At 40.8% G+C, this 6,621-nt stretch overlaps 1 long non-coding RNA gene across 2 annotated transcripts; it reads right to left on the reverse strand.

The window, feature by feature from the left end:
- Window positions 1–1,086: 1,086 nt before the first annotated feature.
- On the reverse strand, window positions 1,087–1,845 carry LOC137479350 (uncharacterized). 2 transcript variants are annotated; one of them, XR_011002206.1, is made up of 3 exons: window positions 1,693–1,845; window positions 1,429–1,574; window positions 1,087–1,233 (listed from the first exon to the last, which is right to left on the reverse strand). It is a non-coding gene; the product is annotated as an uncharacterized lncRNA (long non-coding RNA). The 2 variants fall into 2 exon arrangements; XR_011002200.1 differs by having other exon boundaries at window positions 1,429–1,568; window positions 1,693–1,841.
- Window positions 1,846–6,621: the final 4,776 nt, after the last annotated feature.

Raw genomic sequence — 6,621 nt, forward strand, 5'->3', positions numbered from 1 at the left:
GTGCTCCTTTCTCTAAATCTTAGAGGTAACAACGTAGGACAGATACAGCTGTGATGGCAGCAATGGGACTCAGAATTATCCTGAGTTCAGACAGATGGATTTTTCTTTGGAAAAAAACCCCACCACCTTCTGTATTTACAAAAGGAAATTACTGTCCTAGTGATCTTTCAGAGAATTGTTTCTGGTTCTGAGAGTTTTTTTGTATTTGCCTCTTCACATTCTTCAGTGACAATTTGATTTTTATTTTCATGTAAGACTATTACGGGATGGACATTTGGTTTATGGAGTGGTTTATGAAAGCTTTGCTTTCCCTGAAGGAATGATGTGATCAGACTAGTTTATGTGAGTAGTGAGGTGCAAACAACCACGTTCAGGAGAGGCCTTGTAAACCATTTTGGGAACTGTATCTGCATCTGAAGACTCCTCTGAGGGAGCAGAAGTGGAGAGAGTACTGTATTTACAGGCACAGTTCGTTGTTGTGCAATGAGAAGTGTCTTTACTTGATAAATACTCCAGTGAGGACAGTTGGTACTGTTTGGTATAAATTCCAGACTGCTCTGCCTTGTGCTGGTGCAGTGGCCAGAGAATTGAAGAGTATAAGCCTGACATTCCTGAATAACTTTTTAGGAAGCTGATATATGTTATCTACAGCAAGGTAACAGAATATTAAAAGGTAGTTTTAAGAGCAAGAGCTATATGGGTGGCAGTATAAAAAATGTGAATGATAATTTTAAAGATCATATGGCCCGTGACTGAGGCAACTTTATATTAGGGATTATTTAAAATTATTTTTTAAATATCCTGTTTCTTTGATACTTCGCTTGTATTTTTACAGTTGTTCCCAACTGTAGATGTCCTAAACCTTTCTTCAGTTTTAAACTAAAAGCTTAAACTAACAGTCTCAAACTGTAGAACTTGAAATCTAAATTTAAGAAGACTTTTCCCTTAGCTACCTGCTAGTACTCTTCAAATAAATGTATTTGTTTAAAAAAAGAAATCCATTTTCTGCAACACTTTTTTCCCTTCACCTGAAAATCACAAATTTGTGCATTCAATGTTCCTGTAATAGATTATTCTCTTGCTTTTTCAATTTTTTTTATTTGCATGGTTTTACTCATTGTATTGTACTGTGTTGTATGTTAAAAATTTCATTAACATTCTCTTTCCTCTAAAGTGAGAGGCTTTTCTCTGGGGCTGATTCCATGAACACTCTCTGCAGGTTCCTGCTTGAACCTGGGGGGAGAAGAAACAATCCATAATTAACCCATGACCAGATTTATGCTTTTCTGCTCAGAGTAATTGCACAGAACTTGCTCTTTACTTGGCAATCTTCTACCCATCTTGTGACAGTGTATATCTTTCCAGATGAAACTAGTTATAGTTATTATGGTCTGTAGAGGGGCTAGGAAGAGAAATGTATGGTCTTACCATGCAGTAGGTTCCTGGCGAGCATACTTTTTTATCATAAGGGTTTATTTTGCCATCCTAGTAAAGTGTCAGAAGTTTGATGGTAAAGCAGTTTTTTACACAGTGACCCCAGAAGTATTGTATCAGGTGTATGATGTCATCTGTTACTTAACAGGATGAGTGCCTTTCAGACCACACTTTGCTGAACTCCTTTGTTATATCCTCAGGTGAAGAGAACTGTGTCTGCATGGCTGCTTCTTCCCTGGTTAAACTAGTGGAAATAACCAGGTAGGGCCAGCTGGACATCCTCACTGATGGGCCTGTGCCTAGGGATTCCTCCTTTGCTGGGTCAGGCTGTGTAATTCCACAGCAGACCCCTCCATGCAACAGCAGCTTCCTGCTGTTCCATCTGCCATTAGTGCAGCCTTTTGTTTCTGGTTACTTAGGCAACAAGTGCTGCATTCCAGCAGGGAAGTGTTCTGTCCACCACTCACAGCAGGCACTCCATGCATGCTATTGCACTCTGAAATACCCATGTGCTGGAATCCCTTCCTTTTCCCCAGGTGCTTGCTGATGTTGTTGTGTGGGCAGCTCTGCATGTCTCTATATTTTGCTTGCCCTAAAGCCCAACAACCCTCTCACCTTGAAGACTTCAGCTTTCTGTGGCTCTCTTGCAGTGTGAGGACCCTTCATCCTGCCCCTGTAATCGTGGCCATCCTCTGCTCATACCACAGGATGAGATCTAGGTACCCATCATTCCCTTGCATGCCCATATCTATTTCTGAAGCAAAAGAGAGCAGGAAGGGGTAGGCACAGCACACACAGCCTCTGTCCTTACCGTCAGATTGTCAAAACAGACCTTCAAGGTGCACCCCAAAGCTTAGCCATTTTCAGAGTGAACATGTCCCACTGCTGGACTTTGTGCACTGTGAGAGAATGCCGCCCTTGCCAGATGATGTTCCCAGGACTTGCGTGGGAAAGATGCCGCACAAGACGTGAAGCATAATATACAAAGGAAGCTGATTTGGCCTTGGAGGGATTTTGTAGTAACCAAGAGGTGGCAGAGCTCTGCTCCTACTCTCTACTGCTTCCATTTTCCAGTAACTCCTTTTACTGGAGTCTGGTTCATTTGAAGCAATTGAGTCACTGCAAGTTGCCGCTGCTTTTAACCCCTTGCAGACATAGCTGGGCTAGCTCAATGTGGAGCTAGGCTGAATCCAGCACAGCTTGCTAACTCTCCACCCCTGTCATGAGGAAGGTGCTGTACTGCTTCTCACCAGAGCTGGTTCCAAGAGTAGTGTTGCTGAGTGAAGTCACATGGGAGGATTACAGGAACAATGTCAGTATATGCAGGGATGTGATGAGGAAGCCCAAAGCCCACTTGGAATTGAGTCTGGCAGGGGATATCTAGAACAACAAGAATGGCTTCTACAAGTGCATGAGCAGCAAAAGGAAGCTTAGGGAAAATGTGGGGTCCCTTTGAATCAAATGGATGTCCTGTTGGCAGAAGACAGAAGGAGGATTACTGAATGCCTTCTTTGCCTCATTCTCAACTGCTGAGATTAGCCCTCAGGGAAAACCCTGCCTAGGCCAAGCTATCCATACAGCTGGCTCACTGCTGAAGAATTATTTATTCTGAGCGGGCACCTTGTCCTATTGCTGTCTGCTGGGCTTGAGTTCAGCTTGTCACCTTGTAGATCACATTGGTTACAGTCAGTGAAAGACAGTTTTAAAGTTACTGTCCTACAGGGATGCCAGCTGAGGGCCCGAGTGAGAGGTTTGAGCGCCATAACCTGAGATAACTGTTGTACTTATTGCCTTCAGCTGCCTTTACTATGCTGGAGAAGTTCCCGCTTGCAAAGGATGGATTTCTGTAGTTGTGTATAATCCCTGATCTTCTGTAGTTCAGGGTTCTTTGAAAATGAACTGAAACCCAAAAAAAGTTATCGAAATATGCCCAGCTGTAAATTGCTGCTTAGTGACAACACAAGTAGCTTGGGATGTTCCTTAATGGGAAATGGAAAACTAAGAGAGACATGAAATAGGAAGAGGACTCTTGCAGCTACGCAGTTGTGATTCCAACTCTGAACTTCCCTCTTGCTCATCTGATTTGTGAGTGTGGGGATATATTTTCCCTCACTACTTGTTTTTCAAGGTAGTTGCAGCCCCTAGGAGGGGATTCTGGCAATTCTGAGCTTAGCTATAGTAGTACCTATCTAAACTACCTTCCCTGGAATCTGTGGCAGTCAGTTCTCCCTGATGATGGAGGGGATATCCAATGGTATACCACTCCTTAAATGTTTTTAGGCAATGAGGCCTATTTCAGATGTGAATTACAGGGGTAACTTGCTGTATCTCCAGAAAGTCTTTGACAGCTGTGTGCAGACACTGGAAACTTGCTACAGCACACTCAGATCTCAGTGTAAGCCTTGGACAGTGATGTCTGGGACCTGTTTTGCCCTTATCCCATGGAGGTCTTTTTCTCTGGCAGATTTCCTGCAGACAAGGGAGCTGCTGCTTTGTCCTAGCTAAATAAAAGTCATTGCCAGCTCCAGTTGTATCAACCTAAGCAAGTTCATGGTAATGAGTGAGAAATTGCTTACATAGCAAGCATTTCTGTCTCAGTGTTACTGACAGCTGGTTTTACTGGGGCTAAGGCTGTAAGTTCTTATTACCATTGTTAAATTGTTACTTCAAAATGAAATTTGTCCCATTGCACAGATAAATAATATACTTGAGCAGAGGCACATTGAGGAAAAATATTGGTCATCTTGCCAGTTCATCCTGTTAAAGTCTGTCACTTTATTTTCACTGGCTAAAGGAGATGTGTGGTGGTGGATAATTTGTTACTTAGTTTTCAGCTTTGCAAATTCCCTGTGTAACTGATGTCAATGTCAATCCTTATTATGGGCCCACCAAAAAAAAAACCTTAAGTTTCCTGGCATACTTAGCTTTTAAGAATATTTCACTTGCTTTTACATGTCTATAGATAGTGAATAAATTCCATAACTATTATGAGTAACTAGTTCCTTTATTGACCTGCAGTAAACTGTGTGCTTAAATAAAGATAAGTGTAAAAACATTTTTGCAAGTGCAGTTTTGAAACTAATAGCAAATCCTGTCACCATTGTGAACAGAGAATGTCTTGGCAGAAGTTCCTTGCTAGGAGGCATTTTTGAGTTGTATGTCCTCATATAAACTGAGTATGTAACTAGATTTGTGTGGTTTTGGCACCAGGGCAGGGATCCTTCGTATCTTCAGCCAGACTTAATGTGCATTCCCTGCAATTGCTTTCAATCTTGGCCTCATCTGTTTTTTAGCTGCTTTCCCATAGTGTACTGGAGTGATAATTTTTAGCTCAGTACGCTGACAGTTATTGATGTGAAGTTCTTAGAGCCCATAAGCCTACTTATTGGAAGTCACTTTCCTCTTCTTCAGTGTCTCTCACTGGCCACCTTCCTTTTCATCAGTCTCCCTCTCAATTTGAGCTATTAATTTTATGTTTGTTTTTGAAAAAAATTAAATAAATAAATGACGAACAGAAGCAAACAAAGGAGTACCCAGAAAATATTTGGTGAAGGTTTAGGGTTTTGTTGCTTTGTTCACATAGAAGTGATTTCTAATACAGCTGCATCTGTTTCTGCTTGAATTGTTCTTTTGCAAACTTGGAAATGCATGAGAGAGAAAAAAACACATATTAGCTATTTTTCACTTGTGCAGTAGGATTAGTTTCTATTTGCCTAGTCATAATATCTACTATTTGTGGGAACCCATGGGCCTTAAATTAGGTGTGATGGCTTCTTGCTCCAAAGCTGTAATAGATTTTAATGTTAAACTTTGCAAAGAATGAAACAAAGACATCAAGAACAAATAAGAGTGATTTCAAGTTCATAATACCCTCCATATGACTGCCAAATTGCTTGAAGATTAACTGTCAGCTCAACCTTCTTTTTCATTTTGAGAGTTATATATAATGGAAATGGTTGTAAATTACTGTTGCTAGTGTAACTGTGTGAAAAATTTTCATCTGGGGCCATGTCTGACCTGAAGTTCCTGGAAAAGACAAAGTGCACTGCAGGGTGCAAGAGAACAGTCTTATTGCTACAGAAAAAAAGGGTTTACAGATTTTTTTCTCATTATGTTGTTTATGTTGTTTCTAATAAGAACCATCTTGATCTGTAAAAGGACCCCCAGACTGAGAAGTGACCACACATGCCAGAAAGACATTAGAACACTTCTGGGATTTTTTAATTTTTTTTTTTTTAATTTATCTCTTTTGTGCAGACAAATGTAAATATTTTTTTGGTTTGTTATTGTTGCTGTTTGGTTTGGGTTTTTCCGTTTTTGGTGGTGGTGATATTTTTAAACAGAAGTAGGTTGTTTGGACACACATTTTTGGGCTGGAATTTGAAGGTTTAGGGAAGAAGTAGTGATGGTATTCTTGGTAGCTTTTCTTTTCTAGAAAAGGTTTCCATGAAACAGCAAACAAAAGCTGGACAAGCTGGTGGACTGAGATTGTGTTTTGCCTGCTTGATTTTAGTGTTTGTTCTCCCATTTTAGTTCATTAAGTTTTAATTACTCTCTACAGTGTGTCCCCTGGGCTCTGGATGGTTTTAGGAACTCTTACACTGTATTTCCCAGTGGCAATCAGTATTTTATGGAAGTTAGGATTTAGCTCAGTGCTTTGGACACTATCTCTTTCTCCTGCAAAAATGGAGGCAGTCCTGGCACACCTAAATCCTGTAGGTTTACTACTGGTCCAATTTTGGGATGGCAGAATTACGCTCTTTTCTTAACTACCTTTAAACACTAAATTTTCTGATTCTTGGGATAAAAGTGTTGGGATGGGACCTAGTTTGCAGATTCTTGTAGATGCTTAAACTTCTAAGGTGGTATAAAACTGTCAGCTGAGGAACCAAGTCCTCATAACCCCTAAACTTGCAATGAATCCCACCACACCTTGATGATAGATGGCTAAAAGTTTTTGAAAGGGTAAAAAAAGTACTTGAGCCTACCAAAGAGAGAATAAACAGATAATGAGTGGCAGCAGTAGGAGTTGTTTTAGAAGGGAACTCCAGGTCAGGGTTACCAGGGAGCCTGGATAGAGCACAGCAGAGATGATTCGAGGGCATGATGAAAATGGCATTTGCAACTCAAAAACTAGCACTGGGATCTGCTAACAGTGTGTATGAGTTGTGGCCTACCATACAACTG

This window comes from Anomalospiza imberbis, chromosome 1, assembly GCF_031753505.1.
Source record: "Anomalospiza imberbis isolate Cuckoo-Finch-1a 21T00152 chromosome 1, ASM3175350v1, whole genome shotgun sequence".
Taxonomy (NCBI): Eukaryota; Metazoa; Chordata; class Aves; order Passeriformes; family Viduidae; genus Anomalospiza; species Anomalospiza imberbis.